The 15,212-nt window shown below is 49.3% G+C and overlaps 1 long non-coding RNA gene across 1 annotated transcript; it reads right to left on the reverse strand.

The window, feature by feature from the left end:
* Positions 1 to 519: 519 nt before the first annotated feature.
* On the reverse strand, positions 520 to 10,676 carry LOC141578072 (uncharacterized). Its single transcript, XR_012507940.1, has 4 exons — positions 10,552 to 10,676; positions 2,133 to 2,219; positions 1,635 to 1,785; positions 520 to 577 (listed from the first exon to the last, which is right to left on the reverse strand). It is a non-coding gene; the product is annotated as an uncharacterized LOC141578072 (long non-coding RNA).
* Positions 10,677 to 15,212: the final 4,536 nt, after the last annotated feature.

A 15,212-nucleotide genomic window follows, 5' to 3' on the forward strand; every position in this document is an offset into this window, starting at 1 on the left:
TGGCTCTCCTGAGTGATGGGCACTGACTTGCACCTTAACTCGGAACAGTAGGGGAACTGCCTTCCTCTAACTGGGCCTCTCCCCACACCGGGCACTCCCTCAGCTGAGAAGGGGCCAACTCCCCCATTGAGGTGTGTGCTGGTGGCTTCAGTGTGACCTGGCACTGCCGGGATGTGAACCTGCAGTGAGTGAGGTTGAGGGTCGGGTGGAGAGGGGTCCGTTCTTGGGTGGCAGGGGGCCCGGTAGCACCCAGCCCGGCCTGGTGCCTGGGGCTCCCTAACACCTCCTACAGCTCCTGGGTTGGCTCCGGTCCTGACCAATCCGTACACCCTCCCAGCATCTTCTCATTAAGTCCCTTTTTGCTTTTATCAGCGAGAGGTGGCTTCTGTTGCTTGTTCAGTGAAACAGTACGTAGGGAAACCAGACTATTTCTAACATCAGTAAAATACCAACCTCAGTTATCTCGCCGGGCAGACCGTGCAGCACAAAGGCCTGCACAGGGCTGTGCGAACGGTTTACGTGAAGGGTCCTCATCATCTGTCTTCAGAGATGCAGAAGCTGGTGGTTCAGGTAAAACCTCAGGGAGGGATTGAGGAATCCAAAGCTGGTTGGTTTCAAAGGCTAACTGGTCAGACCAGACCCCTGAGCTGTGGTCAGAAGCCTAGCTCAACATCACGCAGACTCAGCACCCTAAGTGCCAGGTGGGGGCGGTGGTGTTCCCTTTGCAGGCTCTCATTGGGGATTCACTGTAGCCCCTTAAATGCAGCAGAGATTCCAGCCCCCTTAGCCCCCACCCTGCGTGTTCCATGACACAAATCCCGGGAGTGTTTAATTTTCATCTTTGTTTAGGAGGATGAAGGAGGGGCAAGAGGAGACATAAATTCATACTGACTGACACAAGGTCACAGCCAGTACCTCCTCCTTGGAGAGATATGTGCTCCCAAATTGGTGGCTGGGGGGCTGGGCGGAGACCCTCCACTGGTCCCAGAGGGACTCCCTCATCTGGCCACAACTGATGTGTTGGACAACAGATCCAGAGGGAGACAGAGCATCTTTCCTGGGAATTTGGAACTGACACACAGAAATCAAGTTCACTCATCTGGGGATTGGCGAGGGTGAGGGGCGGTGGTTGGAAGTCAAATGAAACCAGAGCATGAGAGAAAGTTAGAAGTGAAAGAGAGAGAGACAGAGAGACTGAGCTTGTGAGAGCAAATAGTCAGAAAGAAGGAAAACAATCAGGGGACAGAGGAATTCCAGCTCCTGACTGTCTAGTCTGTCCTAGCCCATCCACGACCCCGCGGGATGGTTAATAAAATTCCAGTTTTGCAGATAAGGATAAAGGCTGAAAGAGGTGGGGGCTGGGTTTGGGTGCACATTTAATTCAAGTGCCGCTGGACCCCTCATTTCCCATTGCCTGAAGGCACTGTAATCCTCACTGGGACCCCTGCGGTCCCCTGACAGCCCAGCATCCTGATCAAATGGCCCCTGCGGGAGTGGGAACCCCTCTGAGCGTGAAGAGTTCCCTGAACCGAGATGCCATGTATCAGCAGGCTCCTGCACACCCCAGGTTAACATCTCCCCAGCTGTGCAGTCTCCCGACTCACTTCCCTCCCTGCCAGGCACCCCTTCCTTACCACCGAGTGTACTGCAGGAATTCAGACACAGGGATGCCCAAAGCAACACGAGCCCACCGGCTATACAAACAGCAGACTCCCAGCCCCACCTGGGTTCCGAGGGGACAGTAGGCGTCCTCAGCTTCCATGTGTCTAAGACAATCTTCTTCAGCTGGAGGTTATAGAGAAAAATAAAAGGTCCAAAACATAGTTCAGTGAGGAATTCCTCCAAGGACCTGACTCCAGAGACTACAACCAGGGGTACCAACCCCCCGGACTTGGGGTGAAGGTGGATTATTGATCAGCACAACCTCCGGTGGCCCAGCTCCTCAACTTGGCTGCCCAGAGTGGGCTGGGGGAATGGGTAAAGCCAGGGCACTCAGGAAGAGCACAGAGGACCTGATCTCCCCTCTCCGCACTTGTAAACCCTTCCTCAAATCTCAAGGCATCTGACAGAGAGCAGCCACCACAATAAGGAGATGCTCCCATCTCTTCACTCACTCCAGTCTGTTCACTTACGTGCTGAGCATCCACTGGGTCCCAGGACATGACACATAGGATGGCCGATGGGACAGGCTTGGTCCTTCCCCCTGGACCCTGTTCAATCTGATGGAAGAATGATCACTCATAAAGAGTTTCTCAAAATTATAAAGAGACCAAAGACAAACTGCAGAGTGAACCAAATTTAAAAATATATATGAAGATCCCCCAGTCTCCCCACCTAAGGTTAACAGCATAAAGCAAAAAGATCTTGCCTTTGATCACCAAGGAAGTGGTGACCCTCTCTCAGGAGGAAAGGAGAGTTAAACTTTGAGCAGGACACAGAAGTGCTCCATCGAATTGGACCAGGACCTCTGCATTCATTCAGCAAATCTGTATAAGCTCCTACTACTTATGGGAATCTAGTAACTATACCCATTCCCAAGGCTCTTGGGCTTTATTAGTCAACAAAATAGACACGACTCCCCATCACTGGGGGCTCAGAGTTTTAGCAGAGAAAACAGGCAACATGATGGGGGTAGCAAGAGCTTGGGGAAAAATAAGAGTGATATGAGCAAACTCAGGTGATGGTGGTGGGGTGGGAGGCAGGCAGGAGGGAATAAGGCAATCCTGGCAGATCTCAAGGAGTAATGAACTTGAAGCAGAATAGATCCGGAGGAAGAAGGAAGAGCCGGAGCCAGAGGCCCCCAGAGTGATGGGGAGAGTGTGGGCGGAGAGGCAGAGCAGGCCGGGTCCTGGAAGACTTTGGGACGACTTTGGCTCCTAATGAAATGATGACCCGTTTAGTGAGTTTTGAGGGGAGGGGTGATATAGTCCAACTTAAGCTTTTGTGTTTGTGTTTTCTTGTGGGAGGTAATTTATTTATTTTAATGAAGGTGCTGAGGATTGAACCCAGGATCTCTTTTTTTTTAACATTTTTTATTGATTTATAATCATTTTTGAACCCAGGATCTCTTGCATGCTAAGCATGCGCCCTACCACTGAACTAAACCCACCCCATCAATGTATGCTTTTGCAGGCTCCCTCTGACTCTGTGTGGATGAGAGATTGTAGGAAAGCAAAGATGGAAACAGGAGGCTATTGGTGTCCAGGAAGGGCTGAAGGTGGCTCTTAGGAGGGCGGGGAGCAGGGAGCAGGTGGTTAATGAAGACAGAATACCCAGAATTTTCTAACAAGCTGGATTTGCTGTCTGTGTGTGTAAGAGAAAGACAGAAAGAACATTGTTCCAACATCTGGACCTGGACAATCGGAGGGATGACCTCTCCATCCACAAGGGATGGGACAAGGTGGGGCTGAGCAGGTGGAAAGGGGCTGGTATCAGCTCAGTTCTTCAATGTCATGGTTAAGGGGTGTATTACATATTGCCACAGAAATGCCTAATAGGTAGAGGAGTCTGTTTTCTTTTTCTTTTTAACATTTAAAAAATATAATTTAAATGTATTAATTGTATTATGTGAATGATTTGGGAAGTTTGTTTCATGCCAAGGTACATGTTATATATAGCCAAATGGAAAATATATCAGAAAGGGGAGAAATGAGGGCTTTCACATAAACTGACTGTCCATAACGTAGGTAAAATTTCAATAAAACCAGTCTTCAGTGCAAAAACCTCATCTTGGTGTTATATAAAAATAAACGAAAAAGGACTATGTTAATGTATCATTATTTCATGTTACATAATAGCCCCAAACAAACACACTGTTTAACTATGAGGCTTGTAGAAATGCTGTTCACTTTTTTCACATAAATACAGAAATGCAGAAAGGTTCTAAGGTAGAATAAGCATCTTAGTGGAAATAATACAGATTTGAGCATTTTACATGATATATATATTTACTGATACAAAATTTGGAAAAGTAATTACATAGTAGAACATATGTATGAATGTGAAAGCAAGATTAATGAAAGAAAAAGAATGTGAGTCTCAGGGATAAAGGTCCAGATGGAAAGGGCAAATCAGGGAGTTTTGGAGAAATCGAGAAATTGATGGCATGCCAATTTCCAAGGCTGGGTTGCTTCCACCAAAGGAATAGCAGAGAGAGAGATGAGAGGTCCAGGAACCAACCCTGGGGCACACCCACAGTGTATGTTTGGGAAAAGAGGAGACATTGGCAAAGGACCAGCCAGTAGACCAAAAGCAGAAAGCAGACAGAGCGATGGGCTGGAGTTTAAGTGAAGCAGGAACACGGGGGAGGAGGGATGGAAGAGCTGGGTCAAATGCTGCCGAGGGTCTACGCATGATGAGGACTGAAAATTGACCGCTATATTTAGCAACGTGTGGTCACTGATGGCCTTGACAGGGCAGTTTCCATAGAGCGAGGGATCAGGGGAAAAGCCAGAGTGGGTGTAAAAGGGGATGGCTCAAGAGAAGATGCAAACAGTGAGTTTAAACAACTCCTTAAAGATTTGCTGCAAAGACACAGGGTGGCAATTGGTGGGGGTGAATTAGGGTCAAGGAGTGCTGTTTGTTTCTTTTAAGAAGATGGACGTTTATATACTGATGGGAGCCAACTAGCAGGAGAACAAAATAGATGAGGTAGTGAAAGAGAGGATGGTTTTGGGAGTGACAACCCAGAGAAGATGGGAGGGATGGGTCCCTGGGGACTTTTCGAGGAACTGGCTTTCGATGTCACCTGTAATAAGAGGTGGGGCACCAAGAGTGAGGTCACAGACAACACTAGGTGAGCGGATGTGCTGGGAGTTGCTTGTGAAACTTCTCTTCTGTTGGCTTGTTTGCTTGTTCAAAGTAGAAAAGTAACCTTACCAGCTGAGGGATGAGGAGGAAGAAAGAGTTACTGGAACCATGAGAAGAAGATAAGAAAGAGCCTTCCAGGGAGAATGGGACAGTGAAAAGAGCAGGGGGAGATGGGGGAGTGCGCTCCCAGAAAGTTACATTTTCTCTTTGACGTCCCCAAATGTGTGATGTGTGATTACCCTTCCTGCTGTCTACGAAATAAAAATTAAGTATGGTTCAGAGGAAATACTATTTCATTCTAAGAGGCTACCTGTTTCTCAGGAATGGCCATCTTAAACTGCAAATATTACAAAAAATGTTGAAAAGATGAACCTGTGTACCTAAAATCCCCTATTTTCTATTAATCTGGTTACTATCTAATTCCCCTATCAATAACTCATAACCAATACTGCCATGATGGAGGTACACTGATGCTTAAAAGGAAATGAGATCTGTATCCTTTTCCTAAATTCCATGGCTTCCTTAATATACAGTTACCCTTGGAATTTAGGAATGTCTGGTATAAGAAGTGAGAAACAGTTTGAGAAAATCCTTGCTCAGATTTACACAGCACAACCGCATCTCAGAAGTATATACAGCCGTAAAGAATTTTAGAAGCAAAACTCCGTAACTACTCTTAAAGACTTTTGCAAACCTGGGCCTGCCCAGATGTTTCCAAACTGGAAAGGGACTCCAATCACTTGCCTGGTACTGGACCAGAGGCTGGCCAGCCTTTTCTGTAAAAGCGAGAGAATAAATATTTTCAGTTTTGCAGATCATTTTGTTGTAACCATGCAGGTCTGCAATAAGAAAGCTAAGAGCACTGGGAGACAGGAAATAAATGGGCATGCCCACACCCTCCCTTCCACTCAGGGCAGATTCTCTGTGGTGGGCAGTTTTGCCACAATAACTTGCTTCTTTGTTTCCATTGGTTTCTTTGTTTCCACCTTACTGCTCAAGCTCAGAAATTCATTTGGTCCTGGTCCTTCAGCATCCATGCAGAGAGAAGGCTGAGCGGGGTTGGGAACCCCACCTGATGGAGAAGAGAGATTGCTGGGAGGGACACTACGGTGGCCACCATGACACGAGACAATCACACCTTCTGGGGTGAAAGGGAATGAAGACAAGGGAGGGACAGAGCAGTGGGACCCCTAGGTCGCCTGCCAGGCTTTCTCTCCCTCCACAGCCACCCTGGGTGCCTGGGGGGTGTTGGGATTCAGCTACGGTGATTAGGCTGAAGGGACTCAATATAAAGGACCATCCAGCTCCTCACTAGGTTCCAAACGCAGCCCCTCAAAGTCCACCCTCTGAGTTTCTGGAACTCAGCTGGAAGAATAAATGAGCAGGCCAGATCCAGAGCCCAAGCCAAACACGACGGTGGTCACGTGGGGTTGTAACCCCATGTTCAGTGGTAGGGGACGCCTTGCAAATCTGCAGAAATCCCTGTTCCACCTCATTCCTGGGGGAAACCCCAGATCTCCTTCTGCTCTGTCTGTTCTTCTCTTGATGCTATTGTCCTGGATGGATGCAGAGTCTTTGAACCTGGCCCTCCAAACGTACACAAGCAGCCTGTTCGATAAAACAAATTATGCACTTTTTCACATTTGCCAGTTTTTTGATTCCAGAAATTTTGCGGGACTCATTCTCACAGTCTCCTGTGACCCCACCACTTGGTGGCCCTCTGCTCATGGAAACACCATTTCCCACAACTGCACCCTGCCTCCCAGCTGGTCAGAGGGGAATGTCCCACAAAGACACAGGTGTTTGTGAGGATCCTGCCCCCAGCAGAAAGCCTACTCCTGGAGCCACGAACAGGGATCTGGCCTCCTGAGCCGCTCAGCTCTAATTCAAAGCCTAAACTGGGGGCCCCGAACATTGCTGAATGACTTTCTGAGTCACCTGGACTGGAGGGGCCTGATTTTTCTTTCCAGGAATGGATGTAGTGCAGCCTCCATTTTCAGGGCTGACATTGACGATGGATCTAGTTCCCCCCACTGCACCGCAGGAAGGAGAGGCCCTTCCATCCCACAGCTTGGAAACCCAGCCCAGGTAAGTTCTGAAGCAGTGTATCGCTGCCAGGTCCAGTATCCCTGCAGAGTGGCCTCTGTCCCTGAATGAGCCCCTTCCCTGGGCCTTTCCTGCCCCGACACAACCACACCCCAGTCTGTGCCAGAGATCTGGGGCTCTGTGTGTCCAGGGCACACAGTTGGGACCTGAGCCAGGTGTCCCCTGGGCCTCAAGGGGGAGAGGTCTGCCTCTGCATCAGGGGAAGGTGATCCCTCATGGCTGGCAGGATGCTCTCAATATGGACCTCCAGGAGCCCAGGGAGCAGTTTCCCTGCAGGTGTTAGAAGCCATCATCAGGAGGGCAGGCCCCTCTTTGTGCAGACCATCCCGCAGTGCTGGGCCCACGTGCTGACCACAGAAACCTACATGTCCCCAGGTTACCCCAGGCAACCTCACAAATTCGTCACTTGGTGACCTGGGTAACACGGGCTCATTGGCCATCCCATGAGGGTGGTCCTTGCAGGCATGGTCTCCAGGTGCTCCCGTTAAGAAATCCCCCTGGGTTTCTGTGGTCACAGAGCCCACACCAGAAGATTCTAGTCCTGCAGTGACCACCACAGCAGTCAACTCCCCTGTGCATGTCCAGGAACAAATGACAGCAATTTATTGCCAGGAATCGTGATGAACAAGGGGGTGGGATTCCATACTAATTTTAGGATCCTGGTAACTCACTCTGCACCCCAAAAAGCATCCATGAGAAATGTGTTTATTGGGATATCTGTGCCCCTAGAAGAGCTGTTCCTCAGGGCTCCTGGGACCCTCCGGCCCCTCTCAAGGTTCTCAGAGCTTGGGTCTAAATTTCTATCTCCCTCCTTTGGTGTACAGCCACCTGTGTCTCGTGATCACAGGTCACTTTATTGCATGACTTGGCATGTTCTTAGTTCTCGTCCTCCACCCCTGCACTAGACTCCCACGATGTTCCCACTGACCCTTGGCTCCCTGGGTGGGTCAGGGGGCCCTAAGTCTGCACCCTTCACTCTCCTCCTCTACCCCCAACTCTGAGGCCACCCCTAGGTGGACTGGAAGGTGTTTGTAAATGAGTCTTACACAAGGACATGACTGGACAAAGCAGGGCTCCACCCCCGGAAAGCACACCTGCTCCCTTCTCTGATGAGGACCCCACAGCCCCACATTGCCTCCAGGGGTCTACTCAGCACACAGTCCCCCAGTTCTGGGCAAGGCGTCTCCCTGGAATCCTTGCTTCCAGGCAGAGTCTCTCTGTCCTTCTGAGTTTAGAGTTGTTCCCATGTTCCTGAGCACCAAGGTGCCCAGCGCAGACCCTTCACTGACCTGGAGAGACAAGGAAGATTTGTGGCCACAGGTATCACAGGACACACCTGCTGGGACCCCAGGCCAAAGGGCCATCCTTCTGCCTTCTCAGGTGTGGATCCCGTGGTACCTTTTTGCAGGGGGCCCAAATGGGGAGTGGGGCCCAAAGCAGTTCATGGGGCTCTCTGGGCAGGGAAGACTTGGGCCAGGCAGCCTTGCCTGGTTTCCCTCCTGGGGCACTCTGAAAACCCCTGCTCCTCTGGCTGTGGCTGGAGGCCCCCCAAACTTCAGGGCAGGGCCCTTACTCTCAGCCTCCACTGCCTCCAAAGCCACGCTGGAGCTGGCATGGGGAAAGAGCTTTCTTGCCCTCTTGTGGCCAAGCTGCCAGAGGTGGATGCTGCGGGGAACTGGAAAGAGAGTTAGCAGTTGCTCAGATGTGAGTGGTTAGGCAATTTGACACCCTGTCAACTAGCCTTAAACATTGGAAAGAGGGCTTTCCCGGGAAAGCTGGAAGTTACTTTCAGTAATTTGTTTAAAGATTTCTTTTTTTTTTTCCCTTAAAGACTCATAAAACCTCTCCCAGGTCATTCCTGGTATGGACCATTATCCAGGGATCAATCGGGAAATGCAGGAGGAGAGGGGTGGGGGTAGGGGAGAGGGGAGGGGAGATCAGAGCCCACAGAGAGGAGATGCCCCTCCCAGGAGCCACAAACTGGGCAGTGGCTGCTGGCATCCAGCTCTCCTGTTCTCAGGCCCATTTGATCTGTGGGGTGTTTCCAAAAGAAACAATGGTGGAAGGGCCATGGAGGACCCCTAGACCTCCCAGAATAGACAGGGGGAGCAGAGTCACCATGCTGGCCCAGGGCTTGGAGACAGACCTGCAGTGGAGACCACAGGTCTTCTGAGAAGCCAGTTTCGAAATAAAGGCAGTATGCGCTGGAATACCCATTTCGAGCAATTGCTTCATCATAGACATGTAATTTACATAGTTCTTCTCACCACGAAACTGTGTTCCCAACACGCTACATGAATGACGGCTTCAACACACATTCATTTCTGAGATGTGAACAAGTGTAGAGCCGCTCTTTCGTCCAGCATATTGGGCATGGTTACACCTAGGAACGCTTACCAAGATTTCTCAGCAACAGCCAATTTCGAAATAAAGGCAGTGTGCGCAGGAAAAGCCGGTTGGAGTGAGGGCTTCCCCATACCCATGTAAGTTATATAGTTCCCCTCACCATGAAACGCTTTTCCCAACATGCTACATGCATGAAGGTTTTGACACACATTCAGTTCTAAGGAGTTAGCATGTGGAGAGCCGCTCTTTCATTCAGCATAAAAGGCCTGGTTACACCCAGGAAGATTTACTCAGATGTCTCAGCTGGTTCCTTCACCCAGATTCAAAATAAAGGCCGTTTTTGCTGGGAAAGCCTGTTGGAGCGTGTTCAGAGCTGTTTCGGGCTCTGTCCCAGCTGGAGGGTGCAAACCCCAACCTCCAGAATGAGGGACCAGGACCCCACCGGCCAGGTGGTGTTGCCTTTGCTGGGGAACAGTGATCTTTGGGTTAGATATTTTGCAGCTCTCTCTAAAACCTGTTTTGACTTAAGTTTGCATCCTAGTCATCAGTTTCAGGGCAACAGAAAAAGCATATCCTACATCCCTTTGCACTGAAATCTTCCCAAAAGAGCAAATATTTGCCCATGAAAATACCAGCTGCTCTTCTAAGGCCCCCTAAATACCCAGCAGTGTGGCTGGTGCACTCTTGATCAGGAACAGGATGAGACGGACCAGCGGTCTTCCAGCAGGCTTGGCCTGGTGTGGCAGCTGCGCTGTGGGTCCGTGGTGGGAGGGCCATGCAGGGAATCCTGTTTGAGGGGCCTCTGTGCACGTCTGCATTATGCTCTGAGGTTTCATACAAGGCTCCAGGCATCCTAACTGGTCAGATACAGCCCCCACCCTCGGGCTGGAACCACCAGGACCTCAGTACCTGTAACAGGGATGGTGCCCGGTGTGGAGAGAGGTCATGGGACACTCCGGGGGCAGCGGCAGTGGTGCTGGGGAAGGCAGGGGATGCAGTGAATGGTGGAGGGAGCAGGGTCCCTTGCTTGGGGGTGAGAGTTCTTGGGGAGACCACAGAGCATGGCACACACCATCCCCACCCATACCCCAAATTCCTAGCCCCGCAAACACAGGGGTTTCTCTGAACCCTCTCACCGTGGCTCGCCTGTAAGACCGCACCTAACCCGGCATCTGGCACCCCTGCCCTATCTCCCCTCTTAGGACAGATCCCGTCTCCTTGGAAACTGCCCAGCAGCGCGAATTCAAGGCCGGCAGCGGGCCTGGCGGATCTGCACTTCAGGTGCCCTACCTGGCCAGCCGTTTGTGCCTTGGCTCAGTCCTCTATCTTGCCCAACGGCAGCCTGGGTCCACGTCCGGTGCAAGGGGAGGCCGCGGAGCCCAGGCTGAGCCACACACACGGACAGGTGAGGGTGCCCCCGCCCCGCTGCCCCGCCGCTCCGAAGCCCCGCCCACTGGTGGCAGCACCGCCCCAGCATCCGGCCGGCGCCATCTGCAGGTGAGGACGTCTGCTCGGCACCGCCCGCCCCGGCCCCGCCCAGCTGCCCCATAAGCCTCCCCCCAGCCCCCGTCCTGGCCTAGCCCTGGCTCCCATTGGCTCCGCAATTTCTGCCCTCTCACGTCTAGCCTAGGGAGGACACAGACGCAAGCGCTAGAGGAGGGCCCCGCGGTGTTGCCATGGCTACATGCGCCGCGCTCTGCGCGGGCCGGTGTGAGCTTCTGGGGCGGGCAGCGGGCTCCTGAAGTGTGCAGCTACCCGGGACCATGGCAGTGCTTGCTGCTGGGGCTGGCGGCTTGCTCGCCTGGGCGACTAGTTCTGGCCTGGTCAGTCGGCGGCCGACATCCTGTCTGGGGCGGCGTCCCACAGACGGTAAACGTACGGCCGCGCCGTTGGCGGTGCCAGTGGACATGGACCGGGGTGGGATCCGGGTTGGTGTGGCTGCCGGGGAGGCGCTGTGGTGCCGGGGAGCGGGTTGGGGCGGGGAGGACAGTGCTGGGGCACAGCCTCGGGCTTTCCTCCCCCTCGGGCACTGGGGCTGGGACCGCGAGTCCGGGTAGCCCTGCTTGGCCGCGGCCTCCCAGAACCCCCGGGAAGGGCAGGCGGAGGACCTGTCTTTTGTGAAGCGGGGCCTTATCCGGGTTTTGAAGAGCCCCAGAATCAGATGTTGGAATGGGGTGGTTTATCAGCCTTGTTTATCTGCAGGGAAATTTCAGTTCCATCCAGATGTTGGCTCCTTCGGTAAACCTCAGGAATAAGACAAGGGTCATTGCCGATTAGCAGTTATATAGGGCTTGACTCAAAATAGACTGTGCGGGGTGTAGGGATGGTAGATGGGCCTTCCCTCTCAAAGTTGGCAGTCTTCTGGGATTAGAGGACCCAGTTGAGGATTACATCCTCATCTGCGGTAATGGAGGTTGTGGGAACATTAACACAGAGAAGGGAGGAGTGTGGCTGCGGTAACTCATTAAAGAAGCCAGGACCCTTGCCTGGCTCTTGTGTAGGAGAGTCTCGCCTAGGGTAGGGCAGCAGTTATCAAAGTGTGTCTGAGGCCCCTGAGATGCAAGACTATTTTCGTAGAAACGCCGGTATGTCAGCTGCCTTTTGCACACTCTTGCACTCCCGAGTTTCCTGTGGGGATTTCCAGGGAAAACCTGGTCTGTGATATCACAAAACAGGGAATTTAGAGGCAGATAGAATTCAGAACTCACCAGTCCAAAAGAGTTTTGCAGAAATTAAAATCACTGCTCTTCTTCTCATTAATGATTTTTGTTTAGAAAAATATACTTATTTTTTGCTTAAGAGTATTAATGGTAACATGTAGTAGGTTGTTATTATTTTTAAGTGAAATCATAAGCATTTTTTAAAGTTCTTATTTAAGTTCTAACACAGGAACTATTGATAGATTTAACCCACATAAACAGCAGCCTTTTGGAGTCCTCAGTAATTAAGAGTGTACAGGGGTCTGTAGGCCAAGAAGCTTGAGAGACCCTGGAGAACGTGTGCTCAGGTACTAGTCAGGTACTTAGCGTTGTTAGACAGATTCCAAGATGTCTTCTGCATGTGCTCCCGGACTCGAAGTAATTGGCCACATGGAGACGGGTGGGCAGTGCCTCCAATATACAAACCAGAAGCTGGTGAACGTGTCTTGAGTCTAGGCCATGTGCTGTGCAGGGATTCCCATTGTATCTGTTCTATCTAAGCCGGGATTCCTGTGCAGAGGCTTGGCCCTGAAGACCCGCTCTCCTTTGCTCCCTGCCAGGTACCTTCTGTGTGATGTCAACCCTCCAGAGGGCTTCAGCCTCCGTAGAAGCGTCTGTATCCACATCGCCTTCCTCCTGAAGGCCCTGCTGAAAATGGAGGAATCGGTGCTGGTGATACCCCCTTGGGGCCTCCTCTACCATTGGCAGAGCCTGGACATCCACCAGGTCCGGATTCCCTGGTCTGACTTTTTTGATCTCTCAAGTCTCAACAGAAACATCCCTGACACTGAGTACGAACCGTTCATTGCAGGTGAGATGGTGATCGTTTAACTGGGGCCAGACGGTTGTTGTTCTGGTTCCGATGTGAACATCAGGCCATCTTGCTTCGGGCTTGTCGGTCTGCTAAGGGGTCCTGCTCATGTTTCCCGCACTGCAGGTGAATTTGGTCTTTCCATAGTTTTTCTCAGGAAATAGATCTGAAGTGTATGAGATCTGTGTTCCCTCCGCTCTGAAAATCCTGGCCTCCTGGTGAGATGGAGCGGTGACAAGAAGGCCACTGCCACACAGGCCTTGTCTAAGGAGGACTCGCTCCCTGGACAGTAAGGGCCATTCTTACCTGAAGGAAAACACGATGTGTGTGTAGCATGGGCCACGTGCTGGAGAAGGTATGTAACCTCTCATTCAGTATAATTTGGTCCTGCTCAAGCTTCCCATTTTACTTTCCGTAAGAGGTAAGAGTTGAAGATTTTCTTTGAATAAAGGTATTTAGAACTTATCTTTTTCTTTAATTGAAATGTGGTTGATTTACAATGTTTTGTTAGTTTCAGATATACAGCTGTTTTGTTAGTTTCAGGTATAAAGCATAGTGATTCAGTTGTACATATACATAGTCTATTCTTTTTCAGGTTCTTTTCCATTAAAGGTTGCAAGATACTGAATATTTTCCCCTGTGTTCTGCAGTGAATCTTTGTTGTCTATTTTACATATAGTAGTTTGTAATTGTTAATCCCAAACTCCTAAGTTAGTTTTCTAAGTCTGTGAGTGTGTTTTTGTTTTGTAAATAAGTTCATTTGTATCATTTTTAAAAATTCCACATACAAGTGATATCATATGATACTTGTCTTTCTCTGTCTGAGTTATTTCACTTTAGTGTGATAATCTCCAGGTCCATCCATGTTGATGTAAATGGCATTATTTCCTTCTTTGTTATGACTGAGTAATATTCTTCTATATCTAAATTCTACATCTTTATCCAGTCATCTGTCTGTGGGTGTTTAGTTTGCTTCTATGTCTTGGCCATTGTAAGCAATGCTGCTGTGAACATTGGGGTGCAGGTATCTTTTGGAATTAAGGCTCCCTCTGGATATATGCCCAGGAATGGGATTGCTGGATCAAATGATAAGTCTTTTTTCAGTCTTTTGAGGACTCACCATACTGTTTTCCTCAGTGGCTGCACCAAACTACATTCCCACCAACAATGTAGGAGGGTTCCCTTTTCTCCACAGCCTCTCCAGCATTTGTGGTTTGTGGATGTTTGAATGGTGGCCATTCTGACTAGTGTGAGATGATAACTTATTGTAGTTTTGATTTGCATTTCTCTGATAATTAGCAATATTGAAACTTTTTTTCATATTCCTATTGGCCATTTGTATATCTTCATTGGAGAATTGCTTGTTTAGTTGTTCTGCCCATTTTTGGATTGGGTTGTTTATTTTTTTTTCTTATTAAGTTGTATGAACTATTTATATAGTCTAGAATTTAAGCCATGTTCAGTCTCATCTTTTGCAAAAATTTTCTCCCATTCCATAAGTTGTCTTTTTGTTTTGCTTATGGTTTCTGTTGCTGTGAAAAAGCTGATAAGTGTAATTAGGTCCCATTTGTTTATTTTGTATTTTATTTCTGTTGCTTGGGTGTATTGCCCTAGGAAAACATTGCTGAGATATATATCAAATAATATTTTGCCTATGTTTTCTTCTGAGAGATTTATAGCGTCTTGTCTAATGTTTAAGTCTTTAAGCAATTTTGAGCTTGTTTCTTTTTTTTTTTTTTTTTTGCGACTCTATTTTATGCTTTCGATTTGTGGTTATCTTTTTTTCAAGTATATCAACCCATTACTATATCTATTTCCTTTAGACTGATAATCACGTAGGCTCCAACACATCCTAAGAATAATGAGAAAAAAAAAAGAAAGAAAGAGAAAAAAATCTTTCTTTTCATGCTACCGTCTCCCATTACCACCTTTTTGTATTTTGATGTACTTTTTCTTTTTTCCATCTTCATGTTTATTGTCTTCTAACTCGTTATTGCATTTCCAACTATGGTTTCCCGTTTGTATAGCATCCTGCTTCCTTTCTGTTTAGAATAGAAACTTTTAATGTCTCTGTTTGGTTCAATAATGCTGAATTATCTCCCCACCCCCCTCCCCCCTGCTTCTCTGAATCCTCAGTGCAGGGAAGCCAAACCATCCTTGCCTTCATCGGTTCTGGGAAAGCAATCTTCAGAGTGGGAAAGAAAACATTGAAAAATAATATTCTGTGTGTTGCTTTCTACCCTTGCCCAGAGAGTGAGAATCACCTCTGAAGGCGGAGGAAGAAAGTTGGAGGTGCGGGGCACAAAGTCTTTTGTCCTTTTGCTACTGAAAAAATGATTGCTTTTGTAATTAGTGATGATGCCCTTTAAATTGGTGAGATCGAGATTCTACAGCTTCAGCGCCTGTGAATAACCAGCCGGGAGAAAGCTCTCCAGGGCCCC

The sequence above is a fragment of the Camelus bactrianus genome, chromosome 7 (assembly GCF_048773025.1).
Source record: "Camelus bactrianus isolate YW-2024 breed Bactrian camel chromosome 7, ASM4877302v1, whole genome shotgun sequence".
Lineage (NCBI taxonomy): Eukaryota > Metazoa > Chordata > Mammalia > Artiodactyla > Camelidae > Camelus > Camelus bactrianus.